The sequence below is a fragment of the Nannobrachium achirus genome, assembly GCF_963921795.1.
Source record: "Nannobrachium achirus genome assembly, chromosome: 15".
Taxonomy (NCBI): Eukaryota; Metazoa; Chordata; class Actinopteri; order Myctophiformes; family Myctophidae; genus Nannobrachium; species Nannobrachium achirus.
The window spans coordinates 16,685,352-16,707,412 of record NC_137822.1 but is presented as its reverse complement, the minus strand read 5'-3'; the positions used below and the strand labels follow the sequence as shown (position 1 = coordinate 16,707,412).

General features: G+C 41.1%; 2 pseudogenes across 2 annotated transcripts in view; both read left to right on the top strand.

Moving 5' to 3' along the window:
- Positions 1–438, top strand: part of LOC308299640 (palmitoyltransferase ZDHHC8-like) — a 64,471-nt pseudogene extending 64,033 nt beyond the window's left edge. Inside the window, exon 6 of the transcript XR_013963376.1 lies at positions 79–438. The product of XR_013963376.1 is annotated as a palmitoyltransferase ZDHHC8-like (transcript). The remainder of the gene's footprint in view (positions 1–78) is intronic.
- An 8,856-nt stretch (positions 439–9,294) lies between these two features.
- Positions 9,295–21,599, top strand: LOC308299639 (nuclear pore complex protein Nup155-like; annotated as a pseudogene). The gene is made up of 18 exons (XR_013963375.1): positions 9,295–10,448; positions 12,181–12,318; positions 12,468–12,564; positions 12,677–12,747; positions 13,449–13,712; positions 13,807–13,878; positions 14,026–14,117; positions 14,211–14,321; positions 14,431–14,546; positions 14,640–14,746; positions 15,152–15,313; positions 16,796–16,906; positions 17,022–17,116; positions 19,646–19,731; positions 19,867–20,023; positions 20,188–20,254; positions 21,139–21,143; positions 21,488–21,599. The product of XR_013963375.1 is annotated as a nuclear pore complex protein Nup155-like (transcript).
- Positions 21,600–22,061: the final 462 nt, after the last annotated feature.

Sequence of the window (22,061 nt, the reverse complement as noted above, 5' to 3'; positions counted from 1 at the left end):
CTTTGTGTGGAGAGCAATAGTTTGCAGGGATGCTTGTAATGACTACCAGTACTAAAACTCTGCCAATTATCTCTACAGCGTCATCCAAGAAAAGGTGGAAAGTCTCCAGAAGCATCAGGTCACATGAATGCAAAAGTGGAGGCTAGGGACGTTATCGCCATCTGCTGCTCAAAGGTCAAAGAGCAGCCACAGATCGCGAGGGTCATCAGGAAGACCAGCACTGGCTATAGTATACACTGGATGGCTGGGTCTTACTCTGGCCCGTGGGCTGAGGCAAAGAAGCGGGATGGTCGCAAAAAGGTGCCTTGGGTGGATACTATCAAGGAGTCAGACATAATCTACAAGAAAAAAGCCTTGACGAGTGGACACAAACTTACAAACGGAGTGGTACAAACTTTACGGGCGCTGTATGCACCCAAGGAGGGAAAGTCCCATTAATCGACCCAAGTTAGTCAGAAAACATTTGCAGCCAACTTAAAGATGGATATAATATTGGATCAAATATTTTCCAAACTAAACAGGGAGTTTCATTTGCATTGTGGAAAAAAATTCTCCTACTGATGAATGAGGGGAATTACAATAATGACCCATTGTGTCCAAATAATCCAGCTCAACTGCAGCAGTTCCTCCAGGCTACCCATCCCTGGTTGTCTTATCAAAGCAATACTGCACAGGCACCCAACAGACTACATGTATGGCTGTCAAACCAAGACAAATCGAACAACTCTGCTCGTACTGGCAGTTCAGGTGTCGATGGTGGTGCTTTGAATGGAGCTTAGTGAAAATTCAGTCGAGAAGGCTAATTGAACCACTCAATTTAGAAACACCTCTTATCCAATCTCAAATGATACCTGATAGTGTATTCACCCTAGCTCGATCTGTCTGGCAAGTTTTGGCTGCTGTCTTGACCTATGTTGCAAACCAAAAACCAGATTGCTGTGAGGAATCTACCGAAGGCCTATAGTAAAACCTTTAATGGTTTGTTGGTTAAAATCCAACTGGCGTTGTCCGGCAACAAAGGTCTCCTTTTTACATTTGGGTTTATATAAAAGACCTTACAACAGTGGTATATGTATTTCCTTTAATGGTAAATGGTTTAGAGTATTGAGCTGGTACAAAACAGTCATTTCTGAACATAACAGTAAGATTGCCCCCTTACACAAGGACCTGACAGGGAGGATATTGTGCACAATGGTCAATGATGGAATATGATTTAGGAAAAAAATGTTATGCAGGAACAAAAGACAGACACACAAATAAGAAATGTTTGGGAAAACATTGTTTGGGAGTGTGTTTGCTGTTGTGCAGCAAATTGGTTGTTAGATTTTTACTCCCACTGTATCATAGTTTAACTAGAAGGAAAAAAATGTGTATACCTCTCATAAAGTTCTGTAAAATGAAACTGAATGTTTCCCTCTTTTATTTCATTTTATTTACCTCTGCTGTATAATGGAGTCACAATTTGATATAATTTATTCTGTAAAAAGCAATGCAGTATTTGTGCCTGTATACAGGGATATTTCTTTTGGTTTTGATATTCAACAGGTCACCTGGATAAGGGATCCCCAGCACTTCTGGTGGAGCAAATACAATAAACTGTTTTACTTCTGTTTGTTACTTGTCTCGTTTGGATTTGAGTTTCAGAATGCATAACATAGCACATTATCACATCTTTTTGTTTTCTTTATTAGTGATCATGGCCAAGATTTATATAAGATACAATAGGGACAGACTTATAGATTGTACACTCTGTATAATGATAACCAGATAACAAAGTCAGCTTTTTATAATGCAAGTACATTTACCATTTGCATTCTGTACCCTGTAGCAAATAGGTTATTATCTCAGTGGCATTCCATCCCAACAGTAAGGGTGGATATTGGCAAGAATCTCGCGATGCAATACGTATCACGATACTTGGGTAGTATCAGGATATATTGCAAATCTTTGCGATACGATACTATTGCGATATATCAGCTTTAAAAGCCAAAGGCGCTGCTCTAATGTTCGCATTGTTTTGTCGTTCGCAGCCATTTTATCGAGAGACCTCACTCACTGAAGGGGAAGTAGCTACTATAGTACAGAAACATCTAGAGGCAGCTGAGTGTCAGGACCGAACTTCCACCTTTGGTTCCTATGCATGGGAACATATTTTATTTTCCTCAAAGTATCGCGATACTACTGCCCGAAGTATCGATACAGTATTGGCAAATAAACTATCGCGATGTATTGCCATATCGATTATATTGCCCACCCCTACCCAACAGTATAAAATGTATGATACCCCACAAAATATGTATAGTAAGAATAATATGCAAAAACAAAGGTTTCATGTTCATGATTCACTGCAATCCTGGATGGCTTGATTCTAGGCTTAACATAACATAATTGTTATAGATATTTTTGTAAAAGTCATTGGGGAAAATTAATGGGAGCTTTTAAGTGGCACCAGTAAACCACTTTCGCTGCGATGCTCAATAGGGCCTAAGGCTCTTCCTTTTAATTGTTTAATTACTTAATTACAATATGGATTGCAATAAAGTAGACTACTTTTTGTTATTGACTTGTTAAATAAAGATTGTGACTGAGCGCCCTCTGGCGGGAACTTAGAAGCATCACGGCCAGAGCCCTAGAATGGATTATACTATTATATATTACATTATATAATAGTATAGTATACTATACTATATATAATAGTATATTATACTATTATACTGCTCTGATCACGGCTATACCTTCCCGTACAATCCTATTGGCCGGTAAATGATAGGTTCCGCCTGGGCACGCCCACCATATATCTACCTCACACCGTCTTATCCCCCATACCATCCCTTCAGTCAAGCTGCTACAGATCACTGACTGAGATCAAGTAAGTTTAATTCCATTTCAAGGGCAGGATACTAGACTTCTGTTACGAGAAACGCTTTTCGATAAGTTTTGGACTGCATCTACAGATTACGCCGTCATAAGCCCACTTTTAGTGTGTTACAGAACTTAGAAGTAGTTTGGACAATTGGACTAGCGTGTAGGCTACTTTTCTCTGAATGCTAACTCTGCTAGCTTAACTGCTAAACGCCGCCACGTGTGCTAGCTAACTATCTGAGCGTAACATCGGACATAGCCCCCCGTCGATTGAATACTAGTAGTCTAATTATTCTCCTTACATGGACGAGCCTTCCAACCCCTCGTTATGTCAGACTTGGAACGTAGGACCACACGGTCCGGTACAAGGAATTCTCAACCCAAAAATAAATGCCATATATGCGGGGCGCTTTGCGTCAGGGTTTAAGGCCTGTGACTAGGCCTATACTTGTTCAGTGAGTTGTATTTTCCGACGTGCACATTTCCGAACTCTCGTTCGGTCTGCTTCTCAGAAGTCACCAGGGATATACTTTTATTATACTTTTATGGTCGAAAAGGACCTTTTTTCGGTCGAAGTACACTCCAGAGCGAACTGTACCGTCATGAATCTGTACATTTTCCTATGCAAACTTCTAATAAAGCCTTCAATCAATCAATCAATCAATCAAACATGAAAAAGCGATTAAAAGGGGGCAACCGCACGCCGCATCAGTCGTAGCCATAAATTATAACTTCCAGCAGAGGGTGCTAATATTCGGACGTTTTGTCTCTCCTGGAGTTATAAGCCAGAGTCTTTGGCTCTCGCTGGTTGAGCCCCAACGTCCATACTACGCTCAAAACATGTACATATCAATAAAGGCCTGTCTATACTTCGACCGAAACCGCCGTTTTCGGTCAAAAGGTCCTTTTCAACTATAAATTTTAATTCCTCGAAAGTAATGGAATGCTTTTTCTCCGAACAATAGTTCTGAAATTTGCACTACGAGATGCTGTCACTCGCCGAAATCATGTTCGGTGAAACGGCAAACGTGATTGGTCGGTGGACCCCCCCCCCCCCCCTCCTCCTACTGTACATTGGAAAGCCTGGTGACGCGAGGCTACTGTACATTTTAGCTTTTATTTTTGCTTTGCGACCCGCGAAAACTACTATACTGTGTGTCGGTGCATGCTCAATGAGCGGCGCGACACGACGCATAGGGACGAGAAGGTCGTCAAAACGACTGGCAGACATTCTCATTATTTCAAAATGTTTCTCCTCGTCCATGCCCCTCTCATCCCCTGAACGAGAGTCTGATTAGCGGGCGCCGCGGGCGGACATACCACCGAAGGCTAGATGTTCTCGCCTCCTCAGCCGCACAAAGCAGGGCAAAATCCTCCTCCTCCTCTCTGCCTCCGCTAACATTTCCTCCTCGTCTTCCTCCTCCTCCATAACATAACCTCCACAATACGTGCCACCGCCTCCAACTTCCAACGTGCCAACCCTCCGAACAGGAGCGAAGTATGGACATCCGACGCTTTTTTTTCGGAAAAGATAAAAAATAAAAAAGTTTATTTTTCAACCGAAAAGTTCGGTTCTGTCGAAGTATGGAGATGCCTTAAGTTGCTCACCGATCCGTCGAAACAGCTTTATATCTACCGGACGGCACACTCGTTGGCATGTGTTAGTCCATATGTTGCTAATAAATTAACTTAATGTGCAACCTTGGTTTCTCACTCAACAGTAAACAAACCAACATAAATATTAAGTGTATAGAGGGTATATGCACATTTCTAAAGTGACAATTTAATGACTTTTTAATACAAATATTAGTCAGAAATTGTGAAAATAGACGATCTACTTGCTCACAAAGCCTTGCGTTGTGACTCGTAAGCATGTGGAAATGCCATTTTCACAATAACCGTGTTATACAAAATGTATAAATGGGTCAAATCTTAATACTCGTCAGGGTGTGGGGTTCCTCAGTTAAAATATGATGATTTTGGGGGTCGCGGCCTGAAAAGGTTGAGAACGACTGCCCTATGATATAATTTCTAATGTTATAAAACATGCATTAATCACTTAAGCGCAATTCTAACCTGTTTTTAGCTACTATTTCTTCCCCCCCCTTTTCTTTATGGCTTATGTTTTTCTTTTGTTATTGATGTTTTCCTCCGCATAGTACTGTGATGTGTCAATTGGCTGACCAGTTAGTTACACTACCCATTTTTCCAAGTTTCTGTATTGCATTTTGGCATTGTAGGTCAGTATAGTGCTTGCCTTTAACTTAAAGAGGTGGTGCAATAGTTTTGTACTTTTTCTGGTTTTCATCTAGGAGGGTGACAGTATTTCATTAGTGTGGTTGTTATGAGCAATTATGTATTCCCGTTGCATTTTGGATTTCTTTCTCGAGGCTGCCACCTTGTGGGTCACTAGTTCTGATCCATAATATTATATATGCATTAGGATTAGGCTACGGATGCACATTTAATGCCATTTCTATGACTCCAATTTATATTGTAAAAGCAATGTGAATTTAACTCTCGGGAGTGTACCAATGGGTCCATTTGTTTCCTAATGGGGGTGTAACGATATAGTAACTGAATAGAAAAATCTTTTTTAATTTGCAATGATCTACTTTATCGATATGCAAAAGGAAATATAAGTATTTGTGCTTTGTATTTAGCTATTTTAAAAGGCAAAATGAAAAAAGTGATCTAATTACTTTTCCATTCCATATAGCTACTCTTGGTGTATCGATAAATGTCAGTAATCTCTTTCACAGAGATTTAATATCTTTGCTAAATAGTTACTATATCCTATTCTATTCTAATCCTATTGCCATGAATGAACCAATAGCGTCCGTGTATCGTGTCGATGTTCAAATAAATAGTTACACCCCTAGTTCCTAAAGGACCACTTTGATAGCCGATGTTGTGTTGCTGATATTTTCTTTCTTTTTATAGAAATGGTACAAGTGAATGTGACAATCCAAGATTATGAATATCGAGCGGGGCAGCGCAACCACATCGACTGGATTTCAACCGATGTAACAGTCCAGAATCGGAATGTCAACCCCGCCCAACTGCTAAACTGGGCTGCAGTATTGGATGACATCAGCCTGTTAGTGGCCAGACCTCTATACATGGAGCAGTATGTCGAAGTGGTGAGGGGTATTTAATTACATGTTGGCTAACTGTATTTTAGTGATCATTCAGGGGTTTTTGTGATCCGTTGGGTCATAAGTTACTCATTCTGTGTACCTTAATGACCAAATGAACAGAAACAACTACCGTAAAATAAAAAGTTTGTCATGACGTCACAGCTAAAACCCTATTCTTTTTTTGGGGGCCTGTGGCTCCCCGACTATAGCCCCTTTTTTTTTTTTACTTAGATTGACTGGCCTATTTGTGTCTGTCTCTGTGCTCTTTTGTTAAATCGAGGCCTTCTCTGCCTTGGGTATCTAACTTATCTATATATCCTCTTCACAGCACCTCGTTTTCCAAGGGAATTACAAGCCAAAGAATGGCAAGAACCCCAAACATATCCCCGGGATTACACGCATGATGCTGGCTCCCGTCGGACCAATGCCCGACTTTAAATGGGAACAAGACTACAATCAATGGCACGCAACGTGGAATGCTGGTAATGCACCCCGGGACATCACAATCATCCGCTGCAATGAACGTGTTGCTCAGGTAAAAATAAGATTTATCTAAATTATTATTATTAAATATGTGTTATTTGGAGGTGGAGACAGGGTTCCCACGGTCATGAAATTCCTGGAAATATTTTGAAATTAGAAAAATATTTATCCAGTACTGGAAAAGTTTTGGGAATGATAAAGGGTCCTGGAAGTTCCTGGAAAACATAACTATGCATTGTCTTTCGTTATTGATTTTGTTAATTCTGAAATGACAAATTAAACATTGGCCAAATTGTCAAATATTAGAGGCAGAAATTGTGAAAATAGCAGATCTACATGCTCACAACGCCTCGCATTGCGAGGCGTGAGCATGTAGATCGGCTATTTTCACAATAAAACCGTGTTATATGTATATATATATATGTGTGTGTGTGTGTATGTATGTATGTATGTATGTATATGTGTGTGTGTGTATGTGTGTGTTCAAATATGATTATTTTGGGGGTCACGGGCCGGCCTGAAAAGGTTGAGAACCACTGGCATACACTACCTGTCTTTGGGCATTGCGTATAGGAGTAAGCGACTCGTTATTGAGCTGAATTATTGTTATATAGTCCTGGAAATCGGGTTAAATATTTTGGAAACGTTTTGGAAATTAATTGGTAAAGATGTGTGGGAACTCTGAGGAGGGGACTAGGGTGAAAAAAGGAGGGGAGGAGAGGACTAGAGTAAGTTCATTGAGTCTAGAGAATAACATTGAGTCATCTTAAAATAGTCTCATGAGCATTGCGGTCCAAAAAATAAACAAGCGGTCTTTGTGATATTGTTGACGAGGTGGCTCTGTATGGTTTGATAGTCAATCACTCATTTGAAAAAGCCTGTTTCTAGCAAAAAAGTAATAATGTACTAATTCGGCGACAGTTAACATTAGCCTTTTCTCACCATCAGTCGATTCTTCATATCCATACGAGTCAAACCGCCGAGATAATTAGTTTATAATTGGAACACAATTCTTATGACACGATATGAAAAAGGTCTAGGAATTCAGAATGGGGGGGAAGAAAAACACAAACCAGGTAGGACGTGTAAATTACCTCACACTTCACTGCTCTATCCGCCTGTTTCCAACATCCCATCATGCATTGCGTAGAAGGCGACTTTTCCGGCGTCGCAGCCGAATGTGATCTACAAGCTCACAGCGGTTGCATCTGCGATGCGAGCATTATCAATTCTGACTTGGTGACTGTCAGTGAGTGGCTGCATAGATTAAACTTTCAGTTTTCTGTTGGGTTGTGTGTGCTGTTGTGCGTTATCATTAGACTATATGGAAACTCATCAAAATGGATTCAGTTTACCCACTAGTATTAACATGTTTTTATTTTGTTTTTTATAGGTTGCGCCGGAGCTGGTGGCCGGGCTCTGAGCCTTTTTTGTTGTCTTGATATTTGACAGTGAATGTTTGAACTACAAAACACAATAAAACACAAAAGCTTTAGTGTCACACTGGTGTAATAGTTTCATTGTAATGTTTTGATTGAAAGTGAATCAAGGGTGATAACGTGGATCATTTGTTTGGGGCCAAATGCTGTAGATCTGATGTAGTTTGTTTATGGTGGTTTACTAGTTTCATGTATCACATTTTTGTTCTATTTATGTTGTCATTTCTTCAGTGTGCACTTGATGCTGCGCTTGTGTGTGCACTAGTTAAACCCTTAATGTTTTGTTTTTTGTTTACTGTTGAGCATGTTGACTGTCAAGATCCCTTAGTCCAAACCCTGTGAATACAATGTTAATCCATTCACAAATGACTATATTTGGATTTCAAGGTCCTGAGTAATCTTGTGAAAAATGTTCAGAAAGAATTAAGTGGTTACAGAAAACATATATTGCCATGATAGATACCTGCCTATCACAACTTAAAACCATTCATATGCAGTTTAAATATTTGACACTCAGCAGCTGCAGTATATTTATATTGTTGGCTATTTGCATCATTGGATTGATGAGCAAAAGTAGAGTGAGGGGAAACTTGATTTCATGATGACCTATCAAGTTTATTAACGTAATCCTGCTTAAGTGAACAATAAATGCTTTTTCTTCTGCGAGAATGACCCCATGCAGAAATGATGCAGGTATAGGAGGCTGCAGCAATATACTGATTGAAGATAGCCACCTCCAATGATGTGTGGATAGCGTTGGTGATGCATAAAATTAGATGAGTCAGCCAACAGACCAGGAACGCTGGCTACAGCCACTGCATGCTTGGCTGCCCTCACTTGTGTGCTTGAACTGGGCTTCGCTGGACGCTGACTGAGTCTTTGAACATTTGTTGGGTTGTACAACTCTGCATTACAGTAGATTCAGTGTATATGGGAGATACTATGACCTGAATCATGACTTGTAGGTTTGCCTGGTAACTGGATCAGGATAGAGATCTATATGGTTCCCAACCTTTTTTGAGCTATGGCCTGTACCACTATAGCATATTTCAAGCAGTCGTCATGGACCACCCCACACCCCCATAACAAGGAAAAACACACCAATGTCTATTTTATTATAAATTGCTCTTAATATTTAACAGCACAACTAAGAAGCTTTTAAAAATCATGATTTAAAATGTCAAGGTCTCCCCTTAACTCTGATAGTGTACAAATGGAACCAAACAGTTGAATTACAACAGTATTGATGTTCCTTCTGTAACCGGTAGGAGGCAGCAGTGCTCTATAGCCGCATCTCTACATGGTCTGTCCTCACCGGAAATACGTCCCCGGCTGCTCTAGCTCTAGTCTGACCAAACTGCTGTAGTTGGTGGGCTGCTAACCACTGTTTGTTTATTTGTTGAGAATATTTCATATTCATATTGGTGTCCTTGAAAACTAACTCTACAGCCACATCAGCTAGAAGCACGCGACACACCTATTTTTTAATACAGGTGAAGTACTCTGGTTTATTTTCAAACATTTCAATAATACTTGTAATGCTACGGCTGCTTGGCTAACTAGCATGTCGCATCCCAGCATAATGTTGTTAATGGTCCTTGTACAACTAACCACTCGAGTTGCTTAGACTCGAGTTGCTTAGAGTCACTTTGTGTTAGTCACTTCTGTTGTTTTTTTGTAACGTTAAGGGCATATGTTAGTAAAGCTGTCAAATCGTACAAGCTCACAATGCGTCACATCGCAATTGTGGGCTTGTAGATTACAGATCACTGGGTTCAATTAACTCTCAATGCTTGTTGCCTCCAGTAGAAAGTCTTTAATCATGTATATAACCAAATAACACTAGGAGTAAAAAAAAAAACAACACAGATTATCTCAAGCAGGAAGCCCCATATTCAATAAATTACCTCTTTGATGTAGATTTAAAAAAGGGGAACGATCACTTATCCTGGCTTGTTGCATTTGACTAATTCATAAATGTATTTCTTTTGTATTTTATTTATTTTTAATTTTTTGCCTCACCTTCATATACATGCTTTTATTTCCATTATTAAAGGGAAAAACATTTTTGGTTAGTTTTTTCCTTAGAAATTGATGCCCTACTTTATCAGACAGCAGTGTTACCCAAAATTTGTAAGATCTACAAGCTCATGTTGCGTTGTTAGCCTGTAGATCAGCTATTTTCACTATTTAACTTTTAATATAATAAAAAGGAACTGTTTTTAGCCTTAGAATGGCTGTGAAATTACACAGATCATCCATAGATCTCCCCCATGCCCTCCCAGGTTGCCGACTCATCATGGCATTTAATGTTGTCAGAAAACGTGCGTGAAAATATCTCCCATTTTTCCATGAGCCGGTGGTGGTGGGACCGTCGTCGTCATGCCGTCCAGCGTTGGACCCAGCAGCCCAGCTGCTGCGCTCGCCGAGGCGTTGGAGAGCTCTGGTCGGCTCATTGACCGACACATGCAAGATGACCGCTGCTTTCCTGATCTGTCAGAGCTGCTGTCCGTTCCCTCTCACAGTAAGTGATGATGTTCAGGCACAGTAGAACAGATCAGTGATGTCCAACCCTTTTCCACTGCAAGATCCCCCAGTTTGATATGCATAGTATGCTTAGATGGACCACTGAGTCCCTTTTGAGACAACCTTTTTCTTTGGGGCACTCATTTGCGCCTTAAAATCCTCCATTACTTTAACTTGGAGAGTGCTCTGAGTTACGAACCCACAGGTGGGGAGCGCTTCGCTGTTACTACATGTAATTTTTTCGACACCCAACCCTTACTCTAACTCCGTGGGATGAGTCGCTAACCCTCCCGACACTCCTTAGTCGAACTAATGACATGTAGTAGTAGCAAGATTTCACCACACGGGTGTCCATTTAGTTCGGTTCCTATGATCGTCCATTTAGTTGAAGACCCCTGGAACCCTTTCAAGAACCCGTGGGAGTCCCTGGGCTCCCAGTTTAGAACCAATGCAGTAGAAGTATCAACTAGAAGCAGTGCTCTTCCGAGCACAGGTCTCCACCAGGCCGTGCATCCTGGTGGTGCTACTGTATAATAGGCCAATGTAAAAATAAAAGGGTAGCATATGTTCTTCATCTTAGATCTTTCATGGCAATCGGACGCTGCATGCATGATTTGAAGCATTGTGTTCCAAAAATGTGTTTTGCTAAAGTCTACTTGCTGGTGGCTCTATAACAGGCCAATGTGAAAAAGGTAGCATTTGTTCCTTGACCTAGTGGGAATATGTGTGGCAAATTTCACGGTAATCGCAAGCTGCGGTGATGATTTGAGGCATTTTGTTCAAAAACGGAGCAATCCTGCAAACTTTGGAAGCCAATATTAGCCAAACAGGATGGAATATGAAATATCAGACGGATCGGACTTGATCACATGACTATAGAGATACTGTGTACCGATTTGCGTGATGTTTGGATAAAATCTCAAGGAGTAATATTCAAAAATGGGTTTTACATAAGTCGACCCAAAGGTGGCACTATAAAAGGCTGATGTGAGAAATGCAGGGCAAAGGTTTATCCTTAGCCTCTAGGGAGTGCGCTTACAAAGTTTGAAATTGATCGGTGGAGTTATAGGTAAAACCACAAATCGGCCTGTTATAGCGCCACCATGAGGCTGATTTAAAAAATTTGAAGTGGCATTTCTTACTCGACCTAGTGGGAACGTGTGTGTGCAATTTCATGATAATTGCACTTTGCGTTTGGGATTTGAGGCATTTTGTTCAAAACGGCTCAATCCTACAAATTTTGGAAGCCAATCTTAGCCAATCAGGATGGAATATGCAAAATTGGACAGATTCTTGTCGATCACATGACTGTCGAGATACTGCCTACCGATTTGTAGGATTTTTGGACAAAATCTGTAAGAGTAGTGCACAGAAATGTGTTTTGTGAACATCGGCCACTAGGTGGCGCTAGAAAAGGCCTATTTGAAAAATTTAAGGCAGAGGTTCTAGATTGGCATCCAGGGAATGTGTGTGCTGATTTTGGCAGCGACCGGGCCAACGGCGACTGAGATTTGGTGCACACAAACTGCGAGGACACACGCACGGACGGACGGACGGACGGACGGACGGACGGACGGACGAAGGGGAAAACATACTCTCCCCCAAGCCTTCGGCTGGTGGAGACAATAACACAGATTTGTTGTCAAATCTGTTGCTGCCTGTAGCCCACGTCAGTGAATATGACAATAATTAACAGGAGTGTTACTGTTATTTTGTTCCTTTCCTTGCAGATATGCCGTCACTCTCTGGAATGTCAGACATGGACTATCCCCTCCAGGGACCAGGGCTACTTACTGTGTCAAACCTCCCAGAGCTTAGTGCAGTCCGCAGAGTACCCTTACCTCCTGAACTAGTGGAGCAATTCAGCCGTATCCTTTGTGAAAACAAATAAATTGGCTTGTGCATTGATACCTGCCGTACACACGTCTAATTGTGTTACTCTTTTTGTTAGATTTCCTCTCATACAAAATGATGATGTGCCCAAGGTACTTGCGTTCATCTTAACTAAGCTTTATAGATATGCAGTGCAATTGCATGATGGGAGTCTTTCCTGAGATAAGTCGAGCATGGCTCACCATCGACAATGACATCTTCATGTGGAACTATGAAGATGGGTGCGTACTGCATACGTTTACATTTGAAGCAGTTGCCTTTATAAAACTGTTGCATGGACCAGTAATGAATATAAAAGGTTTATGTATTGATTGACATGTTGATAATTTTCAGTGGTGATGTGGCATATTTTGATGGCCTCATTGAAACCATCCTGTCAGTGGGTCTCGTGAAACCAAAGCCAGGTAGACATAACATTTCATCTTAAACCACAAAAATTGGATCATGTATTCTTTGGGATTGAAATTAAGATTTTCCAGCCCAACATCCACTATCTCTTAGTGCTAGCCACACCAGTGGATGTGGTCATCCTTGGACTCAGTTTTCCTAATGGCCATACAGGTGAGAACTCCCACATCCAGGCCCTTACACCGAAATATTTGTTCTATTGTTGACACGGTTAGTTTACCCAGAGTCCTGTCCTCTTAACCCATTTACCTACTGTATGATAGAAACTTTGTTTCTCGTTTTTACAGTAGATTAACCACTTGAACCCTAGCGTCCATATTCTGAGTGAGAACTTTAGCCAAAAATGGCAGATCTACAAGTTCACAACACCTCGCGCTGCAAGGCTTTGTGAGCTTGTAGGTCGGCTATTTTCGGCAAAGAGGTTTGGTGTAGAGGGAGCAGACTAAGTACAGAGTGAATGATCCAGTTTAATAACTATTGACAGTTCAAGTGGTTAAATATCTGAAAACAAATTTACATGAATCCAAAATACACTAAGAATCATGCTGTCAAATAATGAAACTATATTATGGAATCTCTGAAGAGGCTGTGGGGGTCCCTGCTTTGTCTCTCATCTAAGGGGTCCTTGGCCTGAAAAATTCGAAGACCCCTGACCTACTGTATTGGAGTGTCCTGACGTTTGCTTTTTCTCTTATAGGGTTGAATGACAGCATGTCTGGTGGGATGCAGCTGCTGCCGGACCCACTCTACTCCATACCAACAGACAACACTCACATCCTGGCCATCGCCTCCACGGACCATGGACGCATCTTCATGGCAGGCAAGGACGGCTGCCTGTATGAGATCGCATACCAGGCCGAGGCAGGCTGGTTTAGCCAGCGATGCCAAAAGATCAACCACTCCAAAAGCAGCCTGTCCTTTCTCGTTCCCTCCATGGTCCAGTTCTGGTTCTCAGAAGATGGTAAGGAAAGTGATTCAAATTCAAATGATTTGGGAATTGTCTCTGGTCCAATACAACTTTTTATAATGCAGACGCATGCTGTTATATTCAACAGACCCCATTATGCAGATAGCCATTGACAACTCCCGCAACACTCTTCACACGCTCAGAGAAAGTAGTCCTACATGTGATTTTTCTTGATGTTTTGTCACTCAGCTGTCTCTTGACAAATTGAAGCGTATCAGAAATCAATATTCGTCGCTCCTGATCTCAAAATTCTTGAAAGGATTCATCCTTTACCTTTTGGTTTAGTTGACGTTTGTTTGTAATTCAGGTATATGACCTGGGTGCTGATGGCATGGGCATGAGTCGTCTGACATGTATGTCACAGAATTACATTGTTGGTGCAGCTGGAAACATTGCCAGGTAAGTCTAGGTTTGTCAAGTATTTAAACAAATAATAATCGTATCTGTTTTGGCTATGTGTTCCATCCACTTTCACGTCTTCTCCAAATACAGGACAATTGATCGTTCTGTCTTCAAACCTATTGTCCAGATCTCTGTGATTGACAGATCTGAGTCATTAGACTGCCACCTGCTTGCCATTACTCATGCCGGTAAGGAGAACTAGTGCTGCAATAGTGATGTGTTAAATAAAAAGATTGACATGTACTTTTGCTTTATTGAGATACTAATACCTTTATTTAAAAAACGAAATGGGTGTTCGTCTCTACTTCAGCACCACGCCATTTACCCCGCCACAAATGAAGCATGTTGCTGCGAGACCCAGCCTTCTTGCCTTGGTGCATGTCCGTCTTCCACCTGGAAAGGTCCACAAGGCTCTACATAGCAAAGGTATTACACTGTCTTGCTCTTATCTCCTGTTGAATACAAGACGGTGTGGTCACATCTGACTGTAATACATTGATTTTTTTTTTATCTTTGAAGGAGTTCTACTAATGGCTGCATCTGAGACAGAGGATAGCGACATCCTGTGGTGCATCAACCACGACTCTTTCCCCTTCAGAAGAAAGAAACCCCTAATGGAGACTCAGGTGGGATGCTTGCTTTTATGAATGCAGTACACGAGGGCTATTACATAATTGTCTAATCGCCATAATTTGACATAATGACAATTATTTTGTCATAATCGTTTACACGTTGAAATATTTTCAAACATGTGGACAAAATAGTGGAAATAGCAGATCTACAAGCTCACAACGTGTCGCATTGCGTCAAAATTGTACTGCTTTTCTTTGAATATTTACCTTATAGGTTATGTGTCATATATCCCATGTGTGACTTCAAAGCCTAAAAGCCAAACAGGAATGTAATTGTCTAGAACAGAAACACAATTAAATCGTCGTTAATGACATATATCGTGACAGCCCTGCAGTACACTCATATTTAGCTTTTCTGTGCCATGGGATGTTCTTAATGTTCTATACATTGTATTGTAGATGATGTCCAATGTAGATGGCCATTCCTGGGCTATCAACGAGGAGAGGCCCAACAAGGTCTCCACTCCGCTGAACAAAGACCTGGTCCCCATTACGGACTCTCCTGTGGTGGTTGAACAACACAATATCCCTCCACAAAGATTTGTCCTTCCGTCTGCTAAGGTCAGTATAGTACAATACTTTAACTGGAAAGCAGTGGTGGAAAAAGTATTCAATTTCTTTACTTGAGTAAAAGTGTCAATACTGCAATGTAGAAGTACTCCGTTACAAGTAAAAGATTGTCATTCAAAATGTACTTGAGTAAAAGTACGAAAGTGTTGGCATCAAAATGTACTTAAAGTACCAAAAGTAAAAGTACAATATGTTTGAAAATATTTTCAAATTGCCAAGGTATAAAATATGGCTACAGTGGTTTAAGTATGTTTTATAATTTTTTTCATACATCTACAAAGTAGCTAGTAACTAAAGTTTTCAAATACATTTAGTGGAGTAAAAGTACAATATTTGGATCTGAGATGTAGTGGAGTAGAAGTAAAAGTATTGGAAATTGGAAATACTCAAGTAAAGTACAGATACCTCAAAATTGTACTTAAGTATAGTACTTAAGTAAATGTGCTTAGTTACTTTACACCACTGCTAGTAAGGTATGCTCAGTAGAGCCATAATAAAAATTACTGTACTACACTACAGAATGCAGTTATCCTTTTTATAAGGCTTTATGTTTGAATCAAATAGTTCAGTTGATTCACATAGACATTATAAGTACTGGAGCTATGGCAAGGTTTGTTTCTGGAGCTTAGGGATACTTGTGCCTCAGCTATCACTCCAAATGTGGTCATTTGTGGTTAGTGGTGACAGTGGCTCAAGAGGGCCGCCTTGGAATCTGAAGGTTCCAGGTTCGATTCCCGGCTCTGAACCCCTAACTGCTCCCGATGAGCAGTTTGGTGCCTTGCGTTGTTTCCTCCGCCATCAGTGTGTGAATGTGAGTGAAATTAACTTGTATAAATAGCACCCCTCACCTCACACTAGGTGTAAAAAAGCGTGGTCTACATCTGGCCTACATCTGGCCTATATTCTGACACAAATGGATCAAAGTTTGGTGTCACATCACGCATGTCCCACCTCATCCCAAATTACCCAAATCTAGCAGGACGCTTAATGACATTAACTCATAAACACATCAGGCCTAGATATGGCCTACATATAAAGCACCCCTCACCTCAAAACAGTGTACAAAACGTCCAATCCCAACAAAACGTCCGGGCCAGATGTGGGCTCTGAAACCTGGCTTATATCTGGCCTAGATCTGGCCTACATTCTGAAACAAATGGCTCAATGTTTTTTGTACAGCCAATCACTGCAATTTCATCACTATGACATCACAACATACATGGCTCACTCACAAGTGCTGTGCTGAAGTCAAATGCTTAAAATTGTCCTTACATGACACAAATGGTCTGGATTTTTTTTAAGATGGCTTGTGTGAGACCTCCCCCTGTCCAGCACCAAATTTTGCCAAATGTTAATCCTGGCATCGCTACTGCCTTGCAGAGATAATGATGTACGCAATTCTATTATCAGTCTGTCTGTCTTTTCAAATCATTGCCATAACTCGCCTAAATTATGTTATTTCCTGTACTGTAGGGTAGTCACATCTTCCATAAGCTACGTCCAGTTGACCAACTGCGCCACCTCTTGGTTAGTGGCGCTGGAGGAGAAGGTGAAGAAATTGAACGATTCTTCAAGCTTCACAGGGTAAGGATAGCAGTTTAGCTAATCATCAGATTATACACAAACAAATGTGCTGTATGTGTATCACACATTATTCTAGTATCATATGCTTGATTCCTCCCACATTCTTCACTTTCAGGAGGAGCAAGCATGTGCCACAGCTTTGATCCTGGCTTGTTCTAACGCTGCTTGTGACAGAGAAGTTTCAGTGTGGGCCACCAGAGCCTTCTTCAGGTCAGTGTTGTGTTTACTCTCCCATGCAGTTGCCACCACTTCTGGGATTATAAAATATAGTAAATAAAAAGTGCTCTGCACTTAAGAAAATGTGGATAGAACCGAATGTGGACAGAACAGTGATGGCCAGTTTTAAATATTGCAGACGTTGGCAGTGCAGTGCTTTAGAAACCCAACTTCAGTCAGGACAACTCGTGAATGGATGAATAATTTGATTGAATGTTAAATGAACGAGCAGTATATTTATTTATGGTTTGGCAATGAATTGCATCTGCTTTTGGGTACTTTGAGAAAGCGCATCTCCCAACCATAGGGACTGTGAATCCCCCATACATAAACGACAGGTGGTACAGTAGCTGGGGTGGTGGAGAGTGAGCAGCATTTCTTTTTTAGCCAGACGGCAGTGGTGAGAGCAGCAGCAGCAAAAGCAAGCAGGAATGAGTATAGTGGAAACTTCCAAATCAACCCATTTAGGCAGATTCTAAAAAACGCCTTCTAAATCCTGGCTCCTGGAAATCTTGTGTATCCAAAACCGTTCATTTTGTATTTATCATTTTAAAAATACTTTAAAATAGTGAAAATAGCCAATCACTCGCGCCGCGAGGTGTTGTGTGCTTGTAGATCTGCTATTTTCACTAGTTTTGTGCGACAGTCTTGTATGATGAAGCATGGCTTTACTTTACTAGAAAAAAACAACCACTTGGACGTTTCTGCCCGACAGTGACAATATGTTTCTATATACTTGTTGAGAATAAGCCAGCCAAATGACCCCCCCGACAGGCGCACGCCCCAGCTCCCAGCACACCAGCACCTCACGCGGTCGGGTTTACAATACTGTTCTGCTGCTGAGCGGTGGCTTCAGGGGTTCACCGCTGGCTCACCCCACCCTCAGACCACGACTGTGCGCTACTACAGTCGGCTGAGGGGATTTTCTACAAAATTACAACTATGGGGTCACATACCACAGTTCACTCATATCTGTGCTTCGGCTGAATTCGTCTGATGTATTTAAATGGCTACTTTATCGTCATAACTTAGACCAAGTAAAAACACCACTGCATCAACGTCTTATAATCTACTCCTGTCGCACTCTTTATAGACTGAGTTATCTCCGAGCAGAGTGACTTTACACATGGATGAGAGCAGAGCTGTTTCTGACACTCAGTGAATGAAGAATGTTTTTATGCACCTGCGAGAGAGTGTATCCTGACACACTTTCTCCATGTCTCCTTTCTCAGTATCACTGTACTAAAGATTACCACCTGTGATAATCAGAGTGCAGGCTTTGTTTCAGCCACGCTGGTCTCACAATCCCAATCACTCTGTTTGGATTTAGAGCTCCCACCGGTGATCACCAGGCCGGGTAAACCTCGCTCTCCTGAGAGCAAAGCCCCCTCCGCCTCGGGCTGACCAGCAGCAGTCCTGAGCTCCCAGAGGGACAGGAAAATGCGAGACCACCAAAATGACAACAGACTAAACCGTTTGGCTATGAAAATCTAGATAATACAGTATATCTGGACTCACCCAAACTCAGGAATAATCCTACAAAGAGATGGAAATGGCAGATGACCTTTGACCGAGGATGGAGCAGAAGAACAACACAGTATTTGGTTCCCAAGTAAAAAGGGCTTTTATTGTTTTATTAAAGCGAAAAGAGTACAAAAAAATAAACAAAAGGCAACACAGTAAAAATATAGAGTCCTTGTCCGTCCGAACAAAAAGAGAGAGGCTTGTATTTTAGGCGCTTTCCTCTTTTTTATCAGATGTTTACTGTTAAGCAACACACATCCCTACCTATTTAATCAGATATCTTACTACATCATAAACCTCATTTCATCATGTCCTAAACTCTCCACCTGGCGAGCGGCCATTCCTCTGACCCCGGGCATGGACATGTGCGGGTTCTCAACAATACTGTACATAGCAACAAGAACCCAAAAAGGGGGTCCTGTCTTGAGAAGTACAGTTACAAATAGGCGTTCCTGTCCTAAATGGGTTAAATAAAGTGGTTTGAGAATGAAACGAGTGTGTGATTGGCTGAGTTAGTTAGTGATTGGATGAGTTACCAATGGAGCTGAGGCTCCACGGTCGACCACCAACAACCTGCTCTGTGCATGTGTGCTTATTGACAAGTGATGGGTAATGAATGAGTAATGAGTTATCGTAATTCATTTTGTGCCTTCATTATTAGTTACTTGGCAAGAAAGCATACTCTGTTGGTTATTCCACTTGGTTATTGGTAATGTTAGCTTATAACAGAAAATAGTTTTGATAGTTGAAATGCCCCCTAGTGGACAGAAGATAACAACCATATGCTATATCCTAAGTATGCCCAGTAGGCATTGCAGATGTATGTACCTTATTGTGTACATCATAATAGGCTAAATTTTAGCATCTACAAATATAACATATATATTTTTTTAAAGGTTTTAATTATAAAGCATTCAAATTCGAATGGGATTATAGAGGAAGAGTTGTTACAAACTATTGTACATCACAATACCTTGGACTTTTTCATTGCTTTAATAGATATGGAGGAGAAGCACAGATGAGATTCCCCTCAGCCATCACAGCTCCAAGCAATGTTGGACCCATGTTTAGCTCTCCTTTACCAGGTAAATATCACAACGCTGGAGGTGTTTTGCTGAAAATGTATGATGGCAAACGGTATAATTGGCTGGAGGGGAGCTTTGAGGCCTTACCTTTGATGATAGGTCACCCTATCTAAGCCTTTCTCTTTCTTTCCTCAGGTGTTTTACCTACACTTCTAATGACACCTTTTGTGGCTCAGGCTGCAACCCCCATAACTTCTGGTGCTGCCCCGATCGCATCGATGTCAGCTGGCCCAGAGGTGGTTTTCTCAGGAAAACACAATGGCATCAGTGTCTACTTCACCCGTATTCTGGGGTCAGTTGTGTAACTAAACTGCGATTTATGGACTGATTTGGCACATTGGCATAAATTAACTATGCTATCTGGGTCATAATTTACTAGTGCTCTTCACTACATCTTTGTTGGAACCATTAGTGCTGGTGTATGTTCACAAGGAAGATGCTGATTACTTTTTACAGGAGTATCTGGGATGGGAGCCTTGCTGTTGAGAAGACAATTAACAAAGGGAATCAGACTATGACTATTGTAAGTACCATAATGAGATGATGTGACGTTCTTTCAAGTCAGATCATTTGTATAGCCCAGGGGTCTTCAACCTTTTCAGGCCAAGGACCCCTTAGCTGAGAGGGTGATGAAGCAGGGACCCGCTCTACATATTGTATAAATGTGTGATGGAGATTCTCATCGATTTCATAGATAGATTCATAGACTTGTTTGACACTTAACCACTTAAACTCTTCAGTAAACTTGACCTTTCACTCTGTACTTGGTCTGCTCTTTTTTTTTTTTTACCTCTACACCAAACCTATTTGCCAAAAATAGCTGATCTACATGCTCTCAGTTGCGAGGCGTTGAGAGCTTGTAGATCTGCTATATTTGGAGTATAGGGATGGAAGGGTTCAAGTAGTTCATTTAAAATAATTATCCTATCACAAGGATTTGGCGGCCCCCCACTGGCATACAAAAATTATTCATGGCAGCAACCTTTCTGGTTGGATATAATAATCCAGTACTTTGATATTGTAAGCATATCGCCATATACACCCCTTTCAGAATGCAAGGCCATATAATACAACTTTATGTAAAATGTACAACATGCTATTCTGATTTAGAGTTTAGTTTGGTAGCTTGGTTGTCAGCTTGTTGTCTGAGAATCATAATAGATGAATAAAAACACAGATTATGATAAACTTGAATCATAAGGTTTTTGCTAAGCTCATATTCTAAAATGTGTACAGTACGGCCACCCATGGCTACTTTTACTTATTAAAATGATTTGTCTAAGATCTGAACCCAAGCAAAATTTCACTGCGCATGTGACGATCAGTATGTGGGATCTACAACACACCAGTAGAAAAAGAGGAATCCATTTAACACATTCACTGCCCGGATGTTCTCCCATTCTATAGATACAGTAGCCCTTGCCCAAAACTTTGACCATTTTGCCCCATCTTTCCAGAGCCACAGCAAATCTGTTAGGACTATTTGAATAAACAATACCTTGAAATGAAGCTTAGAATGCCTGCTTTCACCAGAAAGTCCTGAGTTTCTAGCATGTATAGTTATTTTGTAAACAGTCTGAGAGTGCACCTCGCTCTCACCAAAAATGGTCCCTTGGGATTTAGATTAATAGGCTCAGCTTTCAGTCAATAGGCTGATTTTGCATTTAATGGAACTGCACAACACATGCAGCATATCTCTTCTGTCCCATTTTTTTTATTTTGTTTTATGGGTACCATGTTTTCTGTTGGCTGACAGTTTCAGCTCCCCTGCCAACCTGCAACAGAGGCTGCTGGGTTTCATGCGCCCTGATGGAGCCAGCTCACAGCAAGTACAGCAGGAGCTCCAGAGAAAATTTCACAGTGAGTGATGAGCATCATACATTGCAGTATGTTGTGTGTGTGTGTGTGTGTGTGTGGGGGGGGGGGGGGGGGGGGGTTGCATCAGATCAGATCAGATCAGATCAGATCACCACTGCAGTATGGCGATCTGATCTCTCACCACTAAAACTACCCAATGGGACCTTCTGTGGAAGTACAAGCAATACAAATTACGTTGTCTCTTTTTTTCATCTTTGGTTTATCGTATCTTTCTCTTTGTTGCTCACTGGCCCTTTATCATATGCAGGGTTCTTCAATGTTTTCAGGCCAAGGACCCCTTAGTTGAGAGACAGATGAAGCAGGGACCCCCACAACCTTTTCATTGATTCCATATAGTTTCATCGCTTGACAGCACAATGATCAGTGCATTTTGGATTCATGCTAACGTGTGTTTTCAAATATCTAACCACTTGAACGGTCAATAACTAATAAACTTGAACTTTCACTTGGTA